We start from the raw sequence: 26,118 nt of genomic DNA, 5'->3' as shown, positions 1-26,118 counted from the left end.
TGCAGGTGTCGGTGTCCTACCAGAGAGCTCTTTTTACCTGAGTGGTACTTTGGAGGTGAGTGTTTTGTTTTTCCTTCAGCCCCTTGCAGGGTTCTTTAGATGGGTCAGAGTATATGGGCTAAGATGTTTCTAAGTTGAGAGAGATAAGCATGCCTTTTTGAGGTAATAACTAGTAGGGTCTTTCAGAGTAAAGCAAACTGTATAGTAGTAGGTACCTTTACTGCATGCAGCTCTTCTTCAGGTGAGTAATTTTTACAGTGTGCTTGTGGATAGGAAGATGATGTTATTTTATGTGTTTGCTTTGTGGTTCTAGGTCTCTTATGAGTTTTGCAGAATTATGGGGCTTACTGTGAATGTAACCTCATGCCTTCATTTATATGTTAAATATTGTCAAACTTACCACCTTGCTGTTAAAGCAATGGGAAATGTATCATCCAAGTTCCCTGTGCCAGTGAGTATCTAAAAACAGTAAAAGTAAGTACATAAGGTATAGTTTCCTCAATGGCTACAGGCAGTTTCTTATATTTCTGGAGCTTTTTTTCCTGCTGTTTTGTTGGCTGTAGAGTCTTTAGACCTTGTAGCCTTCTAGATATTAAGTGCTTGGAATTCCCATAATGTTTAGCAGAGGTTGCCAGCTAACTTGTTTTTGCAGTGTGGTGGGGTACACTTCTGGTTTTGGGTTATGTTTTAATCTCTGACTATATCAAGCCATTTGTTTAACTCTCTAGAGGATTTACAAAGAGCTTCAGTAGGCACTGCAAGGGGCTTGACTACATAGGTGTAGTGTTACCAAGAGACTGAGCAGGGTCACCTTTCCTTTCACCTGGAAATAATGAAAAGGATGTGTTGCATTCTCCTCACTTAAGCTATTTTGAGACTTAGATACAATTCAAATATCTAAATTTCTGAAAATGCTACTACAATATATATGATTGAAATCATCTATAAAGTTACATATGCTGAGAATGCAGAACCTCTCCCCCTATTAAAATGTAAGGAATCATTGATGCTTGAATATTGGGGCAACTTCTGCCATAAGCATACTCTGTTGTAAAAGGTTTATTTAATAATAAATAATAAAAAGGAAGTTATTTTTTATCAAGATAAAAGTGCAAATGAGGATTAGCCATAATTATAGAAGCGATGGAAAACACAATTTGCACAAATTTTCTTTTTTAAGTTATCAGTACTTCCTTGTCTTGCATTGAATTGTGGGATGTACTTGGTTTGAACATACCCATATTTAATTGCTCATTATATATTTGTTCAAATACTTAAAATTGCTGTAGTGTTCATATCATCATTCTCCTGTGATTTAATACCAGTTAATTCATATAGAGACTAAGGTATTTGCAAACCAGTAGCAGGTACTTCTGCCTGATTCTTTTCTCAGACAACATGATGTAAAGCACATTGAAACAAGGCTTACAAATATGGCTTTTAAATAAAATATTTACTTGAATTTGTTCAATTCTGAATTTAGGCTAAGTCCTATAAGGCATTTTTCTGTTTCATGTATCTACAGCTAACCTAAAAATAGTTTTGTGAACACTAGAGCAAAGTGAATCCTGGTATTTTATATAGCTAGTGGTTTAACCATAATTTCAGCTAATTGCTCTTCCAATTTTTTCCACTTCAGTACCCGCAGTACCATCATCACCCTTTCCATTTCTTACCTTAATACTTACAAATCTCTTTAGTTTATTAGGACTTACAAAGTAGGAAAAGCAAGTTTAGAGGCAAGACAACTGTTGCCATGTGTCTAGTTCATAAGTCTAAAGAGCTCTCTTCAGCTGCTGAAGATGAAACAACTGTCTCTAGGAGAGCTCTGTGAAGACTTTTCATACCCTTCTTATCTGAGCTTATGTAGTGTATATATCTTGTTCTGCTAAGTTAAGCAGAAACTAGCCAAAGATTTAAAGTATCTAGAAAAGAGATTTAAAAGACAATAGAGACTATATGATCACATAATTTTTTCTCCATAGAAATTCATCCAAAAACTAGGAGCTCTAAAATATTTTCATTTTAATGAAGAATAACTATATAAATACAGGCATAAAAAAATCAGTATGTATGGTTGAACACTAGCAATGAAACGTGGCTGTAATGGAATCATGGTGTCATATCAAAAATGTTTTGTGATAATCCTGAAGCTCTCATGACCAACGAGAATAAACATGTATAGTCATTGAAATGTATGTACAAATACACTTTAATATACAAATAAAACTGACAACTTCATAATTACAGATTCACAAGATGTATGAGGTTGGAAGGGACCTCTGAAGATCATCTAGCCCAACCTCCACGCCAAGCATGATCACCTACAGCATGTTGTGCAGGATGGCATCCAGGTGGGTTTTGAATAGCTCTCAGGGAAGGAGACTCCACAACCTCTTCAGGCAACTTGTTCCAGTGCTCTGTCACCCTCACAGTAAAGAAATGCCCTCTCATATTCAGCCAGAACCTCCTGTGCTTCAGATTGTGCCTGCTGCCTCTTGTCCTGTCACTGGTCACAGTGATAATAGTGCTTACTTGTTTGTTTAGCTGACAGACTTTCAGCTGTAGAGTTTTTCAGCCTGTAGACAAAAATATTTGACAGTGATATTCAGAACTCTTTTTTCTGGGGGGGGATCAGTTTTGCAAATATTTTTTAAAAGTTATTGAAAATAGTTAAACTATTTAATTTGCATTTTCATTTATGGGCATCAGAAATAGCATGCAAGTAATCTTACGTAGAAACACTGAAATTGTCAATATGTTCTCTATTATGAGTTCTTCAAAAGGTATTTCAAAGTATCTGTGCTAGTAGAAGAAAATCTCTTCCCCATCTGATCAGTTTTCTTTGTTTCTAACGTTAATATTTCCTTTACTCATCCAAGTATTTTTCTAGAAGTATAAACCAGGCATTAAAAGCCACTTAAACTGGAGGTACTCATTAACCACAATTTGATTCAATTGGTCTTGCAATCAAACCTCACTGACAGTTACCAAAAGATCTCTCTTTGACTTGCTCTTACTGACAAATGCATGCTCATTTGTTAAAATGATGATTTGACTATGATGAATGCAAGTTAATATTTTTGTAGTATGCTATGCAAAAAAGGCTTAAGGAATAATAGATGGTGGCTTCCAGGTGACTGTAGCAAGATATTACAACCTGGCCTTGACTAGAGCTAAGTGACTGAACATCATTATCTGTAACAGACAAGACAATTCAAATAAGAACGGAATGCAGTGTGCTTTGGTAGGGGCCCAGTAACAACGAGTGACAGGAGAACACCTGAGACTGATGGATAGGTGCAGTGCAATATTGCCATGGACTGACTTGATTGATGGCTTGTACTAACATGTGGCCACAACCCCTCACCCTCCAAGGATAGAGACTGGGGAAAACACTGCTACACAGATGTGCAGCATTGCATATGAACAGAACCCATACCAGGGCCAAACCTCTGTCCAGAGCTTCACCCTGAGCATGGCTAGGGCAACCACCTCATTTTCCCAAGCTGGGCTCTTCTGACCCTCTGAAATGGTGCCAAGTTTCAGCTAACTGCAATTTTGCTTGTGTGCATGTTTCTCAAAGATGAGGTGCCAATTATTTTACCTCAGTTAAAAAAAAAAAAGTACCTGATACTCAAGGCTGGTTATCTGTTGTATTGTGTAAAGAATAGAATTTATGTAAAAGGTGATTGCAATCTTACATCTCTCCTGATGCTGGGATCCTTGGCTGTTGCAACATTGGATGAGACCTGCATGTGAATCACAGTATCTTTGGTGTATTTTCCATCTATGGTGGGGATGGCCAGCCTCTCTGTTCCTCACATCTTTATAATAAATACTCTAAGTGCACAAAGCTATCAGTCTCGTATCTGTACATTGCTGAAATTCGTAGGTGGTGCACAGAGACTTTCTGAGGGCATTACACTCTTACACATCTCTGTAGAAGAGCAGTATATAGTTAGGCAGTACATGCTGACATCACAGTAGATCACTCAAACTAACATACAGGTCTTTAAAATTAAGGCCTATGGTTATAGTCTGTATAGCCTATATTCTGCTTGACATCACTATTTTGTTATAACTATATTTTCCTTGGTGGCCCACTACTGTGTACATAAGTCTCTTTCTGTAGATATATGCTAAGCTATTTCCAGCATAGCCTATCCCTCATTTGGTCATCTTTATAGACTGATTTTTGCAGTGCCAGTGGACCTTTTTTCCTATTTTGCCTCATGGCATTAATAGGATATTTCAAACTAGATTGCTAGTGTAGGACATAGGACCTGACATCTAGAGTTTCAAAAGTGATTAAATTCAATTGCAACATTTTGCCAGGTAGCTGTTCTTGAGACATACTGAAGAGACCGGATTCTGTGTGTGGCAGACTCCTTAATATAACATCTTAGATATTTTTTTCTCTGTATACTTGTTTTGAGTTAACCCTAGTAGGCAGCTAAACCCCATGCAGCCACTTGATGACTGGAATGGGAGAGAGGATGGGAAGAGTAAAAATATTAAAACTCCTGGGTTAAGATAAAGAGAACTTAAAAGGTGAAGCAAAAGTTGTAGAAAGGGAGGAAGGACGAAAGAAAAACATTCTCTACTTCCCATATACAGAAAGATGTTTAGTCATTTCTAGGAAATATGAAATTTGTCATATATAATGGTTGCTTAGGAAGACATGCATTAACTCTGAATAGCCCCCTTTTTAGCTTCTTTCCCTGAGCTTTTATTGTTAAGCACTGTGTCATATTGTATGGAATATCCCTTTGGTCATCTGGGGTCAGTTATTCTGTCTGCGTCCCCTTTCAGCTTCTTGTGCACCTTCTGGTCTTTTCATGGGGGAATGCAGTGAGAAACAAAGTCCTTGATATTTTGCAAGTACTTTTGAGTAATAGCTAAAACATCAGTGTTTTACTAAGACTATTTTGATTTTTGAATCTAAAACATACCACCATATGAGCTTCTACAATGATCAACTCCAACCCCACCTGATCTAGTGCAATAGTTCAGAGCTTTTCATGTAACTTTGTCTAGAGTGTATTTGATCTGTTGGTTGGTTGTTCTTTAAGTATTGACATGAGCCAAAAAAAATCACACTGATCATTAGAATCAATACTGAGTAAAACTGCCATATCCTGGAGTAACTTTTCTATGACCTTGGAGGAAACCTAAGCACAGATATAGGCTGAAGGTTGTGTTCACAGCACTTCAAAGACCATGCTCTACTAAAAAAAGTGTTACAACTTGGGACGAAGATATTTTCTCTGTCTTTTCCTGTCTTGATGACTGAAGCATGATTAGATATGTCAACAACAACTTAGTAATTTGTTAAGCTAAAGTTTCATTTGGTTTTAAATTCATTTTAATACTAAGGGTAATGTAAAATATCCTTGGACATAATGCTTAAAAAATAGAATTTCACATCACAAGTTTGTCGAATTATAATGGAAAGAAATGTTATTACCACTCTTTTCTCTTGACATATGACTTACAATTCTAATGTCTATCCTTCTTTGAAACTTTAAATTAATGTGTTCACTGATTGACAATGACACAAGGTAAAATCTTACAGAATTCATCTGTATTTGCTGTGATTATTGGACAAGTATTTTGATAAAACCCAAGGTGAATAAATTGTTGTGACCTTAAATAGATGATCTGAGATCCTGAAAATAAAAAAAAAATACATCAATCCCAACCCTCTTTACCCTTTTCCTATAAAATGTTGTTTGCAAGTTAAATTGTTCCAGTAGCTTTCTTACTTATTATTCTCCACTTCTTTTTAACTTCCTTTACAGCTTCTAATCTTCATTTTTTTTTACAAGTAGAATTTATTATGAAGCTTAGTGGTTTTTTTGTTGTTTAGCAATACAAAGCTTAAATATCATGGAGCAGTAACAACCTGGTTGCAAAATCTCCCACATAGAAGACTGAAAAAAATACTTTGTCTACATTATTTATAGAATATACATTAGCAGTTCAGCAGCCCAAATGGATAAGAAAATAAATATGGAATTTCAAACCAAAATCATCTTAAAACTAAAACTAAATTCTAATATTCAGCTGAGCCCCTGAGTTGTTTGTTGAGTGGAAGAAACAGCAGAAATCCTTGGCTCACATTTTCCATGCTCCTCTTGATTTGACAAGTGTTGTCATCTGCTTGTTGTTTCTTTCCAAGATTGAATAATTTTATTTTTTGGCATTTACATTTAGAAGCCTCTGTTTTGTATCTTCTGTTTTTGAGATTGGATATTTGAAACTACTCACATTAAGAGATGAGTACACCCTGGATTTATTACTGTGACATAAGGATGTTTTTTTTTTTTTACCCTGTTCCTTTCCTAATATTTCAAACATTCAGTTTTGTTTTTGTTGTTAATAGTGAGTAGAGAGCTAATACACATATGGATACAAACAATACATATCAATACACTTGCTGGATCTTCCTGTAACTAAGATGAGGTGGATAATTTGTTTCTGTTTTTGTTTGTTTTGGGGTGTGGCTGTATTTAGTTTGGTTTTGTTTGCTGCACATAGTGGCAGCATTACAGTGTGCCATGAAACAGATAGCTATATCAAATGGGAAAGGGAAATGTTTCCAAATGTATGCTACAAAAACTCCTGCTTTGGCATTTAGAATCAAGAAAACTGAACTGTGCTCATGGACTGTTCAAAAATTATGCAAATGAAAAGTTCTTTATATGCTGGGTGTAAAAGAAGTTGGTAATATGTCTTCAAATGATTTGCAAGTTCTCTTACTATGATTACTTCATAACTTATATCTAAAACTGTTAGATGAGCTGCATGTATTTTTAGTTAAAAGTTGCATGTGTAATTTACTCAACAAAAACAATTATTACTGTTCTTCATAATTCAGTTGTTGAACTGTTGGCAAAAGACATAACACTAGTAATAAAATGGACTCCTACAAAATATTGTAAAATAAAGTGATTAAAGCCTAGCAGAATAAAGGCAAGTAAAAAGCATCATTTTGCTACTGGGACTGTGAGTAAATTGCTTGTTTAAAAAAGAAAAGGTTAATGTGTGGCTTGGGGGAAATAGAATTGTTTGATAGCTCAGTAGAGAACTGACCCACCTGTATCTCAGACTTGAAACAATATGACTAAGTAATATAGTAAATTATGAGAAAAGCTTTGTGATTTTAGTGAGGGTAACAGCAGTTAACCTTTTAAAGCTGTTACATAAACAGTTTAAGACTTTCTATTAAACCAGTGGAGAAAGCATTTTCATAGATTATGGAAATGGCACAAAATCACCTAGTCTCTAAACTGCTGGTGACTTCAGACTGTTTCTACTTTTATACATTTTTTTGAAGTGCCTGAATTAAGGAAATTAACAGAGCATTGCTGGTTCAGAGTTTAAATGATCCATTAAGGGACCAGTTAGTGCATGTATGTACAAAAAGAAACAACCCAAAAGTGGTAAAGTGAGGGTAATTTGACCTTACCACATGCCCTAGAATTTCTTTATCAATAAAGAGAGCTACTAACAATGCCAGGGAGATCCATCTATATTAAAGAAACTGTGCAACAAGCAGGAAGCAGTACAATGACAGTGTACTCATACGCCATAAACTTTCTTCTTCATCTCATGATTCAAGTGATTGTCAGTCTAAGGACAAAGTGTTACCAAAAGTACAGTTATGTGAAAATAAAAGCAGATCATTTCCAACCCTAAGCAAAGACTATAGAAGATCATATGTATATTCATGAGTTTGCAAATTAAGATTAGATTGAACTAAAAGCAATGTTTTATTTGTTTAGTCTAGATGATAATTGAGTTCAAATTCCATTACAATTTAAGAAATAAGATTTAAACTGGAGTTTAGTACAAGGTTACTTATTAATTGTAATTTACCAGGGGTTTATCAGAGATAAAATGATCCATGGAAACATGGGTTTAAACTGCTACCTGATTTTATCAGATAAAAGCTCTGAAGAGCAGTTCATGGGAAAGACATAAAACAGTTTCTAAACACAAACTCCACAGCATGCTTTGGACTAATGATATGTACCAAAATTACCAAGAAGTACAATGTGTTGGAAGTTGGCTGATATAATTTAATCTGTTCAACTGCCCCTTTTCTTAGACAAAAGAAAGAAAGGCTCTACAAGAGAAGATTTAGGAGACCAGACCTAGCAGGCTGAACTTTCAAGTTATTGAACAGGAACAAGAAAAATAGTAATTAAGATTACATCAAATCAATGATTTGATAACATACCTTCTAAAATGGTTTCAGTGCTGCTTTAGAGTTAGAAGTTTTTATTAAAGAAGTTTATAATAGAAATAATGAAAGGAATCCAGGCATTACTTTTGTTTTGTCCTGTAGAGTAGAAAGTTTAAATAAACCCAGAATTCCCATAACCAACAGTGGAAATCTATGATATGAAAGACATGCAATTATTTAATATTTGACATGACATAGTATTCCCAAAAGACATCATATTTAGCACTCCTGGTTATTTGTGCTTATGGTAATTACATGAATTCTTCACACACTTGTAATTAGCCCAAAATGAACTTTTCTTATTATGGAATTTCATAACAAAGCTAAACAAATTGAATGGAAAATTCCTGTAGAAATTCATATTAAAAATTTGTGAGAATAGTCAGAAGAAAGGCTTCAGCCTGTCTTCCCACAATCACAGGATAATGTTATTGGTTATTTTTCTCAACAAAATCCTATCCTGGACCTAAGATAATATCCTATTTTATTTTATTAAAACTGAGGCACTTGCCTTCCAATAAAAAGTATTATAAATAGTTCTTCTTGTAAAAGGCAAAAAAAAAATCCAGAATATAACATAAGACATGTCATACCCTTTACTGGAAGTTAAAAGAATTACTGACATGAGTATTTTGGTGCAAGTCCCAGTGCAAGATGCATTTTTGTGCTGTAAGAAATGTTTCCTGTTTAATCTTCAAATGTAGTGCCTGTGAATAACATAGAAGTCTATGTAATGTTTTCTTAGGAATGGCTTCCTTCATGGATAAGATTTGTAGCTCTCAATATAAGAATTCTGTAACCCCTAGGGCCTTCAGAAGTAGATTTATGAGTTTGGTTTGGGCTGAAGATGTGTTATTGAATTTTTTGCCTTTACCTTTCTGCCTGAGAAAGGCCTGGTCATTTATAATAACTTCAAGGATATTTGAAAAAGGATGGAAATTCCTGTGGTACCTCTATTCCTGCAATTTACTAATCTGTGAAACCCAAAGGCCATAATTCTGAGTTCTGTAAAAGGAAAATACAAATAGCACTATGCAGAATATCAGGGTTTAATAAAAGAATAGGATCTTTAGTGGTGTAAATCAACAGATGTAAGCGGATTTATACTATTTGAGGTTATTGCCTATAGACTAATAGAGGACATTTTCTGGCACACACAGATACCTTCATTTCACAGTTAAATTTGTAATTATCAAGATCTGACTCATTCTCTAAAAAGCCCTAATGATACTTATGTTGCTGATTTAAAAGGAACAATATACTATTAATAAAATTCTGAGTATTCATAGAGGAAATAACTTTTTCTTCATGATGGGAACAGGCCTGATTTTTCAGATATCAATATTGGCTACAGGTGTTCAAGAACCCAGGAAATAAGTCAATATATTAAAATATGTCAATAAACATACTAGACTATTATACATATAATAGTCTATATAGAGAGCAATAAGGCAAGTAAGTAATATTTCTAGCAAACTTTTAGGCAGTTTAGATTGCAAAAAGGTACATAATATCAAGCTTTATTATTTGAGAACCATAAGTTTCTCACTTATGCCCACGTAAATGTTAAAAGAAAACCTTTATTAGATAGAAGACATGATTGCATATTGTCATGGTTTTTGCTGGGATGGAGTTAATTTTCTTAATAGTATCTGGATAGTGTTGTTTTTTTTTTCTTTTGGATTGATACTGAAAGTAGTGTTGATAACATACAGATGTTGCTGAGCAGTGCTTACAGAGTCAAGGACTTTGTTTCTCATGCTGCACTACTAGCACAGAGGCTGGGTGTAGGACATAACCAGGATGGCTGGCCCAAATGGACCAAAGCAATATTCTATACCATATGACCTTATGATATGAAGTTCTGAAGACCTAAAGACTGAAGTAAATAAGGAGAAGAGAGGATGTTCAGAGTTAAGGTGTTTGTGTTCCCAAGTAGTGGTTACCTGTGATGGAGCCCTGCTTTCCTGGAAATGGCTAAATATCTGCTTGTCAATGGAAGCAGTGAATGAATTCCTCACTCTGCTTTGCCTGTGCATGCAGCTTTTGCTGCATGAAGTTCAACCGTCAACCTGACCTGCAGTGTCCCAGCACTAAACCATGCCCCTTAGTGGCATACCCACACATCTCTTCAATACCTCTAGGAATGGGTGTTCCACCACTTCCCTGGAGATCCCATTACAATGCTTGACACCCTCTGCATGAAGAAATTCTTCCTAATGTCCAATATAAACCTCCCTTGTCACAACTTGAGACTGTTTCCTCACACTCTGTCACCTGAGAAAAGAGATCAATGCTTTTCTCTCTGCAGCCTCTTCAGGTATTTATTGAGCATGATGAGGTCTCTCCTGACCCTCCTTTTCTCCAGAATAAACAACTCAGATTCCCTCAGCTGCTCCTCCTATGTCTTGTTTTCTAGTCCCTTTACTGGCTTCATTGCTCTTTTCTGAACATGCTCAAACAACTCAGTATCTGTCTTGTAGTGAGGGGCCCCAAACTGTGCAGTATACAAAGGAAAAATCAGTTCCCTAGTCCTGCTGGACACACTATTTCTGATACAGGCAGACAGCTTTTCTGAACAGACAGCTTTTTTTTTTTCTGAACAGTTTATTATTTTATTTTCCTCTTATTCTTGCAAGTGTACTTCCTACTTGTAACTCTTCTCTGGGAGTAAAATCTAGTACTTACAACAGTTGCAATCACAGATTTATGTGATGAATAATTTCTGTAATCTTAGCATCTGTGTTCAGCCAGCTTAATTAGGTATTTATAAGTACACTGGCAGTCCACTTGTCCTGTTCTTACTTGAATAAAAAAGCTACAAGATGCTCTTTATTGAGGTCTAGCATTTGGGGGGAAGCAGTTGTGGTATTTTTAGATCTCACAAGGTGGCTAGTAAGCTCAAAGTGTACCTGAAAAAGAATCAGTTTTATAGATGGGGAAGTTGATAATGAAATAAATCAGATATACACGTATGAAGATGGAGTTCTACAGATACATAGCTATTCTAGATGTTAACCGGATCATAATCACTGTGGAATACACAGATTTCATGAAAACAGTCTTGAACTTAGTATTGAATTGCATCTCATATGAAAGTGCAAAGAAAGCATGAATTTAATTTATTGTTTTATATTGAAATTCTACATCATGATATATAGAAATATTCTACATTGAACAACTCTGTTAGCTGTTAATCTGAATATAATTTAAATTGTCTTTTTTTTTTTAACAGCAGTTTGTTATATTTAACAGATTCTATAGCTAAACATTTAGTGATGGTACTAATTTTTTCAAAACCTACTTTCGCAACCCTGTATGAGAAAGTGGGGTTTGTTTTCTATGACTCAATGTGAAGACAAATTTGAAGCCTTGTATAGAGTAAGAATGGTGTTAACTGTTAATAAAATATCTTAGTTCTCCCTTAATTTTACTCAATCTGCAACATATCTTGAACACATTAATAGCCTAGAAAAAAATAAAGTTTTGTGAAAACAAGCACATATCCTTAGTCCCATGGCTTGGCAGTTCTAACAGTATTCAGTCTGAGGTCAGAATTTCTTAATCTGTTCCTTCATGAGCAAGTCTGGGTGCAACTACACCTGTATAAACTGCCTAGGAACAAGGCGTGTCCTTAAGCACTGTCTCTTGATCCAGAATTCCATGTACCTGTTTGCACAATTTGGTCTATGCCTGCTAATACTCACCCAGATTATACCCAGGCACAGTTAAAGGACAGGCACAGTCAGAGGACAGGAACCGCTTGTTCTGGTTTAAGGATGATGGGCAGCAGAGAGCTGCCACACATGATGCGAGCACCACACAGCTGCTCTCTCACTCCCCCTCCTCTACAGGACGGGGAGAAAATATGATGAAGAAAAGTTCACAGGTTGAGATAACAGGGAGATTGTTCACAGATCACCATCACAGGCAAAATAAGTTTGTCTTGGGGAAGTTGTGTTTAACTTATTATCAATTAATAACAGCACAGAGTAGTAATAATTAAAGTAAACGTAAAACACCTTCCTCCTCTACCCAAGCAGTACAGGGGAATGGGGATTGTAGTCAGTTTACAGTGCTTCTTGCCACTCCTTCATCCTTATTCTTTTCCTCTGCTCAAGCACTGAGTCCCTCTTGTGTGATGCACTCCTTCCCATCCTTCAGTAATTGATCCAAAGTTAGCTTACCACAGATTTCAGTTCTTCAAGAACTGCTCAAATATGGGTTCATATCACAGGGTAACAAAGCTGGAGAAGGGTCTAGAGAACAAGTCTTATGAACATCTAAGAAAACTAGGGTTACTTAGCTTAGAGAAATGAAATCTCAGCAGAGATCTTATTGTTCTCTACAACTATCTCAAAGGAGGTTGCAGTGAGGTGGGGGTCAGTCTTCTCCCAAGCAACAAGCAAGGGGACAAGAGAAAATGGCCTCAGATTGTGCCAGGGGAGCTTTAGGTCAGATATTAGGAAAAATTTCTTCTCTGAAAGGGTTCTGAAGCATTGTAACAGGCTGTCCAGGGAAGCAGTTGGGTAATCATCCCTGGGGGTATTTTAAAGGTGTGTAGGTGTGGTGCTTAGGGATGTGGTTTAGTAGTAGACTGACAGTGTTAATGATTGGATTTGATGATATTTGATGTCTTTTCCAACCTAAATAATTCTGTGATTCTGTGGCCATACTGTGCAGTTCTTCAGGAATGGATTACACTAGCATGGGTCCCCACAGGCTGTACCTCCTGCCAGAACCCCTGCTCCACCAATGACTCCTCTACACAGGATTTAGTTTTCTTCAGGTCATATCTACTCATCCCAGTGTGGGCTCTTTCACAGGCTGCAGGATGGATATCTCTTCTGCTGTAGTACACCATGGGCTACAGGGGGACAGATTGCATCTTCATGATATCATCCACAGGATACAGGGGACCTTTTGGTCTGGAGCCCGGAGGACCTCATCCCCCTCCTTCTTCACTGACTTCGTGTCTGCATAGTTGTTTCTCCCACTCCGCTCTCACAGCTTTTATTGCAATTTTCTTTTCCTTTCTTAAATATGCACCACAGAGGTGTGAGTGACTACACAATGTCAATTATTGGATTAGCTTTGGCCAACGGTGGAGCATGTTTTTGGCATATTTGTGAGTCTTGCTCAACTCCCTAGTATACACAGATAATTGGGAATGCTGGATAGACATAAGGAGTGAGATCCTAGTCACCTAATATATTTAATTTCCTTTAGTTGCTGGTTTGAAACAGTCCCCCTAGTGCATGTAAGTTTCCTGTCTTGTCAAAGAAAAGTGATAGGAGTCTTTCAGGGTCATGTGTGAGACTCCTTTTTTTCCATCTGGGGCACAGAACTTAGGGAAGCTGGACCCCACGCAGGTTTTTCAGTAATAGATGCAGCAAGGAGCTGTCTGATTACATTCATGACCTACCTCTGAACACTTTCTGACTCTTCATAAATGATTAAACATTCATCCTCACATCACTGCTGTGATTTAAGGAGATAGCCTTTGTTTATAGGGGTATAACTGAGATCTGGAGAGATTAAACAGACTAGTCTCAAAGCCTAATAAAGACTGGTATTGATTTGAATGAGAATTAGACCAGGCCATTTGTGAATTAAATTCCTAAGTGTGAACATCTGTCTAAATCTATTTTTAGTACTAATACTTTTAACACAAGCACACCCTTTAAATTTTGTATTACTATACCTTGTGGGGTGGGGTGATTTTTCTAAATGCCCTTCTGTCTGTCAAGGAAAGATATATATTTACTTCTATATTATAAAACATGTACTGGGAAGGATGTTTTGAGATATGTTTAACTGGAAAAAATTGAAACATTTAAGCAAAATCTTGTGTTTTGTCAGACAGTAATGCAACTGTAGTTGAAGTATTTATTTAATATTTTGACATCAGTTATATAATATTTAAGCAAACTGACTAAAGTTATGAAAAATATAGCAGGAGAGTCTATTAAATTATATATGGAATAGAACTTCTGAAATATATATCTTCATCTTTCCCGTGAGTCAGATTATTTTAATATGTTAACAATAGTCCTTTTAAATTCTGAATTCATAAGTTCCTCTGAAACAGTGAAGGAGGGGAAAGGGATTTTATATTCATTTTGTAGGAAATCTGTTGCATCTTTTCTTCATTTAAATTACAGTACCTTCAAGATCTAGAGATAACTACAAAGCCCTGAAGCCATCCCAGAGGAAGAGATGACAGAATTTTGTGTATATTTTTGAGCTACAATTATACAGAAACATAATAAGAACTTCTTAGGAATTATTTTGGGGAGATACAAAGCCCAGCTTTGGTGTTGTTAACATTACATGACCCAATTTAACAGCACAGTTGACAAGCATTTCAGAGACTAGGACATATGATTACTGGAAAGAATACAGAACTGAGCACTGACAGTTACTGGTTGTATGTGACTGTTCAGGGCTCAAATGCCAAAAAAAAGAACATATTTCCATATATTTAAGAAAAAACATTTCTGGTGGAAAACAGTTCTTATCATAGAAATATTGGAAAGATGGTATGATAGGAGGAGATAGGTGTGAAAACAACATCAGAGTGAATAGATTCTGTCAAGTCAGAGTAAGGCTAAATAATTCATTATTTAGTATATGGCTCTGTAGATCAGAATTTATTTATAGGGTGCAAAGACTGTTTCCTTTAGACATGATATACTCTTAGTGGTTTATTTATAAATATCATACTTTATTCTAATTTCTCAGTGAAACTATCAAAGATGTTGTTACTGTTTCATCTGCAGTTTTAATCCGGTTAATATCAATAGTTAATTTGAATTTCAGACTGATTGCGAGTTCTAAGAAATACTTATTTACTTCACTAAGAAAATGTCAAATCTGATAAGTCTCCATTGCTCCTCAAAAACAAATTCTGATTTTATTCTCCTGCAGCTGAAATCCTCTGGCCCAGTATTTAGGTGTTTTTAGACGTTAATAAGGGAACTAAGGGATTATGTATCATTGCTATAACAGATATCTCAAAGGCAGAAATTTTTCCACACTGCCTCTATTAAGCCAAATCAGATACACCATTGTAAAAAGTTATTTTTGAAATTTTCAAGCTGATGTTGAAATAGTTTCAAAATCAGGCAAAAGGCAATACCTTCTGATCAGCTAAGCCTGATGGAAGTTTACTTGGAAAATAATACTTCATCTAAGGATGTAAAGCTGATTTCATTCAAACATCAATACTTTGTTATTATTATTATAATTAACTGAGAACCTGAAATAGGTGAATAACACAGTAAAGTACTGTGATTAACGATAAAATGTAATTATGAAAAAACTTTAAGGAGGAATAAATTTGGTAAGGTTATTGTACTGGGTTTACGTGGCAAGGGCTTGGTAGCAGGGGTCTGCAGGGGTGGCCTCTGTGAGCAGAGCCCAGCAGCTGCCCCCTGTTGGATCAGAGCCAGCTGGCTCCAAAGGACCTGCTGCTGGCCAGACCCGAGCCAGGGAGCGACGTTGGGTGGGCCGCCGGGAGAGCAGATGAGGAACCAGCCCTGCAGACCCCAAGGTGAGTGCAAAAGAAGGGCAGAAGGTGCTCCAGGTGCTGGAGCAGAAGTTCCCCTGAGGCCTGGTGGAGCAGGCTGTCCCCCTGCAGCCCATGGGTTCCACACGGAGCAGATCTCTACACTGCAGCCCATGGAGGAGCCCCCGGTGGAGCAGGTGGATGTGGCCTGGAGGAGGCTGCAGCCCATGGAGAGCCCCCGCAGGAGCAGACCCTGGCCCAGAGCTGCAGCCCGTGGAGAGGAGCCCACGCAGGAGCAGGGGGCTTGGGGGGAGCTGCTGCCCACCTGTGGGGGACCTCAGGAGAGGTCCCAGTAGACTGGTGGCTAGCAAATGTGACGCCCATCTATAAGAAGAGCTGGAAGAGGCCTGTCAGTCTGACCTCAGTGCCAGGGAAGCTCACGGAGCAGATTGTCTTGAGTGACATCACAAAGCAGTTACAGGACAACCAAGTGATCAGGCCCGGTCAGCATGGGTTTGTGAATGCCATGCCAGGTCCTGCTTGACTAACCTGATCTTCTACAGCAAGGTGACACACTCAGTAGATAAGGGAAAGGCTGTGGACGTGGTCTACCCAGACTTCAGTAAGGCTTTTGACACTGTTTTCCACAACATTCTCCTGGAAAAGCTGCCTGCTCAAGCCCTGGATGGGTGTGCGCTTTGCTGGGTTGAAAATTGAGTGGTGGGGCCAAAAGAGTTGTGGTGAATGGAATTAAATCTAATTGGTGGTCAGTCACAAGTTGTGTCCCCCAAGGCTCAGTACTGGGGACAGTTCTCTTTAACAACTTAATCAGTGATCAGAATGAGGGGATCGAGTGCACCCTCAGTAAGTTTGCAGACAATGCTAACTTGTGTGGGAGTACAGATTTGCTCAAGGGCAGGAGGGCTCTGCAGAGGAATCTGGATAGGTTGGATTGATGGGCTGAAGCCAACCATATGAAGCTTAACAAGGCTAAGTACTGGGTCCTGCACTTAGGGCACAATAGCCCCATGCAATGCTACAGGTTGCGGGAAGTGTGGGAGTTTTCTTCACAAGGGGGAACAGAGAGGCAGGTACTGAGCTCTTTTCTCTGGTGACCAGTGATAGGATTCAGGGGAATGGCTTGAAGATGCAACAGGGGAGGTTCAGAATGGTTATCAGGAAAAGGTTCTTCACTGAGAGGGTGGTTGAGCACTGGAACAGGATCCCCGGGGAACTGGTCACAGCACCAAGCCTGCCAGAATTAAAGAATTGTTCGAACAACGCTCTCAGATTTTGTGTGTGTGTGTGTTTTCTTTGTTATGTAGCTAATGCAGCACATTAGTTTGATGGCAGCAAACTAATGATAGAGTTGGCTACGACACTGAGACATGGGAGAGCTGGGTTCTCATCCTGGTCTAGCTTTCTGAGTGTTCTTTGGGAATCCATACTCCTCATAAAGCTTCATTTTCAAAATCTACATTATATTGATAAACACTAAGCTAAGTAGCTGTACTGGGTCTGGCTGGGATGTTAACTTTCCCTGCAGCAGCCCATACAGTGCTGTGCTCTGCACTTGTAGCTGGAACAGCAGTGTTATCACACCAGTATTGTGTCTACTTCTGAGCAGTGCTGGTACAGCATCAGGCCTCTCTCTAACCCTCCTAGGGGGTGGGCAAAAAGTGAGAAGAGAAACATCACCAGGGCAGCTGACTAAACCAACCAAAGGGATATTCCATACCATGTGATGTCACACTCAGCAATAAAAGGTGGAAACAGGAGAAAGAGGGCAGGGGTGGGCTCTTCTTGTGAAAATGTCAGTCCTCCTCCCGAACACTGGCTACGTGCGTTGAGGCCCTGCTTCAAGGACGTTGTCAATCATCGCTCATTTGTGGGAAGTAGAGAGTAATTTCTTTCCTCTGCACTTCCACATAGCCTTCATTTGTTTTATTCCTTTGTTTTCCTCCCTTTTTTTTTTATTTTCCCTTTCCCCCTCCCCTTTCTATTTCCCTTTAGTTAAATTGTTTAGTTCATAATAATCTTTCTTTAATTATTATAATTATTTCCCTTTAATTAAATTATCCTTATCTCAACCCGGGAGTTGTCCTTTGCTTTACTTCTCCCCCTCCTCATCTAAGGAGGAGGAGTGAGAGAGCGGTTGTGGTGTTTAGCTGCCCAGCACAGTAAAACCACCACAGTAGCCTTTCAGATAAAGCAATTGAATTAAAGAATAAAATATATTAAGTGATTTATAAATTTTTTCTTTAGTTTGTCAGAAGAACGGGAAACAACCTCTACTTTCTCATTAGTCTCATCCTGGAATAACATATTCATTATTTACAGTGTTATCATTTGAATACATTAATTCTTGAGATAAGGCAAGGAGAGATACTGCTGGATTTTCTAACTACAGCTTTGCTACAGAGCATACCTCATTTATACGGTGGATATGTTTTATTGATTAAAATATGTTTAAAAATGCATTACATTGGGTTTATATAATGAGAAAATTAAGCATGTCTTTTTAGTAGATTTACTCCTGTTTCTGAATGATAGGGATGACTGCAAAGCTGTAATATAAACTGCTCTGCAAGGTTTTAGGGAAAGGTTAAGTACACATTGGCAATTTGGTATTATGGCAGTGTGCTGGAAAAATTTGGCTATATTTCAGTACATAGACTTAAAGCAGCAGTGGAAGCCTCAGCCACTAGGGACTGGGCTCTCTGGAGGCATTGTTCCTCCATCTTAAGAGCCCACAAGTGTGGGCAGCTGTACAAAATTGTTTTCTCAGTCTGTCCTATCCTGCATAGCACCGTGTTTATAACCATTGGGAAGCATAGCTTTGCATGCAGTTTGCAATGAGTTTACATGGCTTTAGAAAGCAATCCTCCTCCAGCCTGAGAGGATATTGCCCTAGTTCTTTGGCATCATTGATTGGTCAGTTGATACAGTCATAAGAAGGTAGACATTGTCCCAGTGTTTATATTAAACTTCTAGGATATACTGTGTATGTTTTTATCAAATGATAAACTACGCATATTTTACTTCTTTAAGAACTTATTTCAGTCCTCAGTTTTTGTAGATATCTTTGTGCTCTAGTTAAAATAATAGAAAATAATAGATAAATGTTTTTTAAAAAACTTATTTCAAAATTGGTGAGCATCATAAATATATTATGCTTTTTATGATGGATGTATTTTATGATGTGATAGGCAGTGCTTTAAAATCTGTGGAAAAATGTTCTTTAAAATATAAATTTATAACTGAAATGCCGACCCTGTTTCTTTTGGACAATTGTGCCTAAGGATATATGTTAGCAATTGAATGCTCTAGATTGTTTGCATAAGTTTTGTCATAGTCTGGATATTTTAATTCAAAGTTCTTCTGATCAGGCCATCTTACCTGCTTGCAATTGCTCAAATTGTAAATGGGCAAGAAAGCAATCAGATATTATCCTTGAAAGAAATGCAGCTGTTGCTTAAATAGAAACTGAAGTTAGGAAAAAGTTACATGCATTATTAGCTGCCTTTTAATGCTGTTATCTGAAGGGAAATAAAGTATAACATTCTTATGTCAGCTGCTCAGCTTTTTGTAGACATCCACTTGTGGCTGTTGTAGAATCCACAACAGAAATCCAATTTTTGTACTATTTTTCTTGATTATGAGTTATACACACAGCAGATTGTTAGGTCAGTTTTGACCTCGATACTATGAATATACCAGGTATCCCTATGGTGGCTCTGACTAGATCAAGTAAAGCAAATTAAACGCAGCCCTGGCAGGGAAGAAAGCCAAGGACTGTGGGAATGTGCAAGACATATTTAGGGGTAAACACCAAATGTAGTAAGAGGTGAAATAAGCGTGAATTAGGAACAAATGTTGGAAAATGGAGAATCTGGTAAAAGAGACTAGGTGGTGTGTAAACAGAGCACTTGTCAATATGCTTGTGTGTGGGTGAGACTTATACTTGACCGCTGCTATCTATCCTACACTGCAATCCTTTATGTAAGTGTCTCCTTTGTGGGTGAACTCTCTATTCTGAGTTTGGGTGTAAGCACAGGCAAAAGTGAAGCAAGAATAACAAGAGAGTATGGTAAGAGGTTTTGAGTGCCAGCAACCAGAGTGAGAAACCATGAGACCAAGGGGCTTGGAGGTCTGGGAAATTGGGATAGATCAAGTGTCTGAAACCTGTTACAAAGCATCCCTTAGTATGTATCTGTTTTTTAACTGTAGTGAAGTCAGTCCTCATCAGCCACAAGGGAAGAAGAGGATCAGGACATCTCTGATGTTCAATATTTATGTGAGTGATTTGTATTCTGTGTGTGTCAGTGAAGGCACCGCTTCATTCTGTCCATCTTGAACTGCATGGTTGGCTGCGTTAGTACTGTGTTGGCATGTGTGTGTGTAAGTGCGTGTGTGTGTCTGTATGCCTGGCTTCTGGGCACACTGGGGGCATAGCACTAGGGCAGCCTCACCTCTACGGGGCTGGGACTGGAGAATTTCCCTAGGTCCTGAAGCCCGCTACTTTCATAAGGTCTTATATGGTTCAGCTGGCCCTTAGGAGCTTACAGACACTCAGCTAACCAAAAAGGGTAGATAATATTAGTTGGTCAGATAATCCTCTATCACCAGCTTTATAGAGAGAGATCCTAATATCATTAAGTCATATAATTACTAATTTACAGGCGGTATATGCAACCATTTCTGCTCTGGTATCCTTGGCAGCTCTTTCCAACTTCTGTGTATCCTGGCATGTCAGTACAGGGCCTTCTGTACGAGAGTCACTATCAGCATGTTTCGACTGTGCTGCTATTAGTGTCTGCATGTGTTAGTTTTAAGAAGGTCTTCTTCCCTAAACAGTCTCATGCATAATTGTCGGGTAGAGTGATGTCTAATACAAGCTTTATTAACTGAAGTCTTCTCTCTAATGGATTTAACTGATTTTTTTTTTTTTCACTGAAATATTTATTTATATGTATAATAGATATTAAATATGTAATTTAATTTGAAATTAGTAGAAGAATCCACTTTTTTCAGTAACTGTCTCTGCCTTGTGTAAAATGGTGTGATTTTGGTTTTAAATTATTCCAGTGAGAGGATACTTATACTCTACCTTACATGAGGCATAGTTTACCTAAATGGAAATAGTGATATGGTCACTGTCCTTTGTTAGGCTACATATTGTCATGAATCTTAGGAACACAATAATTTACCATTAAATATGCAATTGAACTTGGTTAATGATTTGAAATTTGTTTGAATATGCAGAAATACACAGAGATAATATGTTCACATAATTTCTTGAGGAAAGCAGGATAAAATGGATTCATGAGACATTCTCATTTCTATGTCATCCCATTTATTCACTTCTTGCCAAAAGAATCAACTGTTAGGCATATGGCTGAAACAGCTCTTGCAGAATAGCTTCAAGTTATTTTGTCTTTCATGTTCCCCTCATAAGAGGCATGTGCCAATCCCTTGTCTGCTACTTCACATTTCCACAAGGAAGTCATTTCACACCACGCTGGGAAAGCTTTCAAGATTTACTTTTTTTATTTATTTATTTATCCATGATTTTTTTCCCTGAATTCATAGGTTGACTTTAAACATTTCAATCAAACTCTTTAGCTGTTAATACTAAAATTCCACTACTGTGATAAAAGTAATCTTACTTCCTGAAATCATGAGTTGCCACTGAAGTCAGTGGAAACTCTTGTTGCTTACTGCTTCTAAAAAAAACTACCACTTTAATACAAGTGTTTGAATTAGGATCATACAATGTTGAGGAAACTTACAAATGATTAGACAGAAAACTATTAGAAAAATTACTTATTTTGTAGGTCTCAACAGAAATGAAAAAAAAAAAAAAAAAAAGGACTCTATTTAAATAAATTCCATATGTAATTTTACTATCCGAAATAGATTTTAAATCTTCCAAATTTTGTCCTCATCTACACATTTCTGAGAGGATTCTGTAACTTCTCAGCTGCTGTATTTGGGATTAGTGGTGTAACCACTAATTATAACCACGTAACTACAAATGACCACTAACCACTAAAAATTTAATTTATTTTATTTTATTAAAATTAATAAAGAAATTTTAAAATATGCTGAAAGCTTTATTATAGAAGATACCTTGATCCTATCGAAGTAAATCAGAGCCAATCTGGGAATGCTTTCTGAAGGGTCCCAGAGTTTGTAGAGGTTATTGTTCCTACTTCCTGTGCCTTGTTTAGGCAGCACTGTTTAAATACAACGGTTCTGGGCTTGTGCAGAAAAGTTAGATAATATATTAGAGAGTTTTTACAAGGTTCATTAGCAGTAGGACTCAAGTTTGAAACAGGTGAATAGTAGAAATGCAGATAAAACTAGATGCAGATGTAAAAAGAAAGGACGGAATTTTAAGCATGTTATTGGGCACGCTGGTTGTGCTCAAATCCTTTTTTCTTCTTTATATGTTTACAACTTATACCACTTCCAGTTGTTTCTTTAAGGATGGATTTGGTGGTCTTTATCCCAGAGAACAAATTATTCAAAAGTATGTTAATTTTTAAAGGATGTTTTGTCTCAGCAGTAGCATTGCAGTTTGGCCCACCAACAGCAGTTAAAAACCCACTCCTTAGATTTGCAAAATTGTCTTTCAGTACTAATGTACTTTCCATCCAGATTTACCACAGTTCACAAATTGTTAACTTCATTAACAAAACAGCCAAGAAGTGAACATGGACAGAATTTAAACAACCCTTATCCTTCCTTGAACTGTTTAGGCATGAAGTTTTAGTGACATGGGGTGTTCGTATTACTAACAGATAGTCTGTGACAGAAACTTCATTTTCAAAGGTTGTTAGAAGGAGAATTTCCACATACAGACAATTTATATAATTTATTATTATTATTATTATTGTGAAAAATAAAAAATATACTAAAAAAACTCTCTGGCAAATAGATTTGTTAAAGTAATTTACTATTCTATGATGTTCAACAGCTGTCTCACATAAAACATTCTTCATCCTAGTTGCAGAAGAATAACCGTGGGATGTTGTTCAATCAAGAAAGGTCATTCTCACCTTTCAGGAATTAGTTCTGTTAAATTGCTAGTGGTAGTAAGTGGCCCTAAATGAAACTTCTCTATCCACCTTAAGATATTTTTTAATCTGTTAAATATTATATTTTTCAAATGGTTGGATTTTAATTTTAATAAAATCTGAAATACTCTCAGTAACAGTGCAATGCTATTCTGAGGTGGGGAGGTGAGGGAGGGAGGGGAGAATGGAAGAGAGGGTGGGGAAGATGGGGAAGGAGGGGAGAGGAGAGAGAGAATTAAATTTGCTAGACATAAAATTCATGCATAAAATTATTAAGAAAAAAAAAAAAACCACAACACTGTTCTACATGTGTATGTACAAATGCTATATACAGATTATTCTGTATTCACAGAGTATTACCCATCCTTACCTGTCATGCTAATGTTAATGTGTTTATTCTCATTCTTAAGAGGTACTGTGTAAAATAAATTTTCATTTTGCCAGAAACAAATCACATTTTAGTAGTAGTATCTCTCAGAATGTTATGAGAGAAGCCATGCAAGTATGGCCTGATTGTTATGTTATATTTACTGTGGAATAGCTGAGAGAACAAACCATACCACTCAGTGACATAAAATCCAACATTTATGGGTATAGTGGGAAGATAGTGATTTCTAGTCGAAGATCTTCTAAAATACAAGTACATTTCTGAAAGCTGTTGGATGTTTGTGGATGTGTACCTACTGAGAATACTGTTTTATTGTTTTTAAACTTACATTGTCATTATAAAACTTAATTTGCCTTAATAATCCAAAGCAACCCTAGGCCAATCTCATTGACCTTTTCCATATTTAAAACCACTTAGCAGTTGTTGCCTAGGTTTCTCTGCCCTTGTTGCCTCCTGTTCCAAACATGTTACAAAGAAGTAAAATTTTTAAGAGTTCTGGGCTTCACAGTTTCCTTCCTGAGTGCAAATAATAATTGTGGAGCAGAGGTAGTCCAGATCTTTTGGACATATCTGCACAATAACAATTACTTGTGCTGCTTTGTTCTTCCAGGATTGAGTACGGCTGGACAGACTGGATCCAGGTCTCATTTATTCTGAATGGTGCTTTTGGGTAGGCTTTGCTCTGTATATTAGAAGTTCCCGTGTTGGCTGCTCATGGCAGCTCCACTCTAATTCCTGGGTGAGAGAGGAGACCTTAGTCTTTACACGAGGTGTTGCAAAATAATGTGTGCTTGTGATTGCAAATGAAATTATAATTTCCTGTATTTTTTACTCTGTGTATCAGTAGCTGTATAAGCATGATCATGACTCAGAGAGAAATCCAGAGAGAAATTAACATTTTTATAAGTCCTTGAAGAGGCCTAGTTGATTTAGGCTCTGAGCATTTTAAAAACAGATTATCACCGATTTATTCTGTTTAGCTCAAAACATAAATAGATAAATTGAGGTGCCAGTACCCATCTGTTGCTTAAGAGCCTCTTGGCTCAAATATAATTTGAGTTTATTTCCCTCTTATAGTTCCCTCCTTAGATCAAGGTGCTTCATTTCTAATACAGTGTTTGTGTGGAACTCTGTATGCCCTTCCCAGAGTTTAGTTCTCTAATGGCTTAACTAAAATCAGACTCATTCTATTTGTTTTATTTGGATCAGTAAGAATCATGTTCTTTAACGGAACTTTATGTTCTCCAAACAATTTGCAGTCAAATGAGTAGAGCACTCATCTCAGAAGCAAGGAATGTGTCCTTAAGCATGTTAAGGCTAAAGCTGGAGTTCAGGGTTGAACTTCCTAGTTAAGTATTCGGGATAATTGCGAAATGTTGTTTCAGCAGCTCCTCCTACAGCTATTGTGGCTTGGAAGCATTGAAACCTTCTGAAGATAGATTACTTTAGATGTGTGCTCAGTATGTAATATTTTTGAGTCACTCTTCATAGTCGTTAGTCATTCTTCATCAGTTATCCTTTCCATATGTCATATAAGAAGTGTTAGGTATCTAAACTGTATGTTCTGAACCACAGTCCTGGGGCTCGGTATCTATATTTTAAAACACTGCCTTGTCTTCATTGGTAATGTCTAAGTGGAGTTTCTGTATCTCATGTGTATACTTATGTCAAACATTTAGTCACCAATTAAAGCTGTAAAAATCCAACTCCGTCTCTGCTGAAATCCAAAAGGTCCTATGAACTACGATGTTTAGCAGTGATCGGATTATGCAAGTTCAGAAAACTCTTGTTAGATCTTTTGGGGATCTGTATACTGGAAACAAAATCAATTGGAAATGTTGTTGCTTAATATTTCAAAAGTGGTTTCTAAAACCTACTTCAAAAGCTTAATCCCTAAATGATTGCAACAAAAATCACATCTAAGTGTGAATTTAGTTCATTTCATGAATTACTAATAGACATCCATCTGAAGCACTGGGCACCTTTACAACAAATTACAAATTGTATTACCAGTCTAACAAACAGAGGCAATAAATATATTCCAAGAGTTTCCTGAAGAAGTAATCATATACATTGCCCACCATTGCAAGCTTTTTCTAAAAGACAAAAATGTCATACATTGCAGAATGTATTAGTAATATTTAATTTCTGTAAGACACACTACAAAAGCTTACTACTCTTTACTTGTGTACATGGAGCTTTGATTTTCATGGAATCTTTTGAGCATGTAATTGGTAGAGTTCAGTGATTCACAGCTTTCTAATTCAGCTGATATTTTGGCTAGTTATTAGCCAGCTGCTCTTTATTGAAGCAGATGTTATGAACCATGCATAAAATTGTCAAGGTTGCAGTCAGTACAACTAAAGCTCTATCGTTCTCTTGTCAGGCTTTGTAATAAAACATCTAATGACATCATTTGGAAAATCAGCTTCAGAAACTTGGTATTGCTCAAGTTCACCCCCCATTATTTTGTGCTCTTCTTGAATCTTTTCTTTCACCTTCTCTTTATGGCCAACTTTCTTCAATCCTTAATTTCATTTTAGTAAAGCTTGTATTTTGTTGTCACATCCTCAGCTTCTAGCCTTCTTTCATGCTGATTTCTGCACTTGAAAACGTCCTTCAGTTAGTATTTTTCAGCTCTTCACTTGTGCTTCTTTTAATTCCTCTGACATAAAACTGAATAATCTGTAGGGGCTACCTTTTCTTCTTTCTACAATGATTGTTCTGCATATCTCAAAAGCAATAATAGGACAGCCACAGAATACTAGTTCAGTATAATGGACCTACTCACAGCCAGATATTGCTGCCTCTTTGGGGCAAGAAATGGGTTTGTCTAGTATTTTTTCTTCATTGTAAATCACAATGTGTGACTGTACATCTCCTG

The 26,118-nt window shown here is 37.0% G+C and overlaps 1 long non-coding RNA gene across 1 annotated transcript; it reads left to right on the top strand.

The window, feature by feature from the left end:
* Positions 1 to 24,905, top strand: LOC137853078 (uncharacterized). The gene is made up of 4 exons (XR_011094222.1): positions 1 to 241; positions 2,251 to 2,354; positions 19,995 to 20,061; positions 23,845 to 24,905. It is a non-coding gene; the product is annotated as an uncharacterized lncRNA (long non-coding RNA).
* Positions 24,906 to 26,118: the final 1,213 nt, after the last annotated feature.

The sequence above is a fragment of the Anas acuta genome, chromosome 3 (assembly GCF_963932015.1).
Source record: "Anas acuta chromosome 3, bAnaAcu1.1, whole genome shotgun sequence".
Taxonomy (NCBI): Eukaryota; Metazoa; Chordata; class Aves; order Anseriformes; family Anatidae; genus Anas; species Anas acuta.
This window is presented reverse-complemented; position numbering and strand designations above follow the sequence as displayed.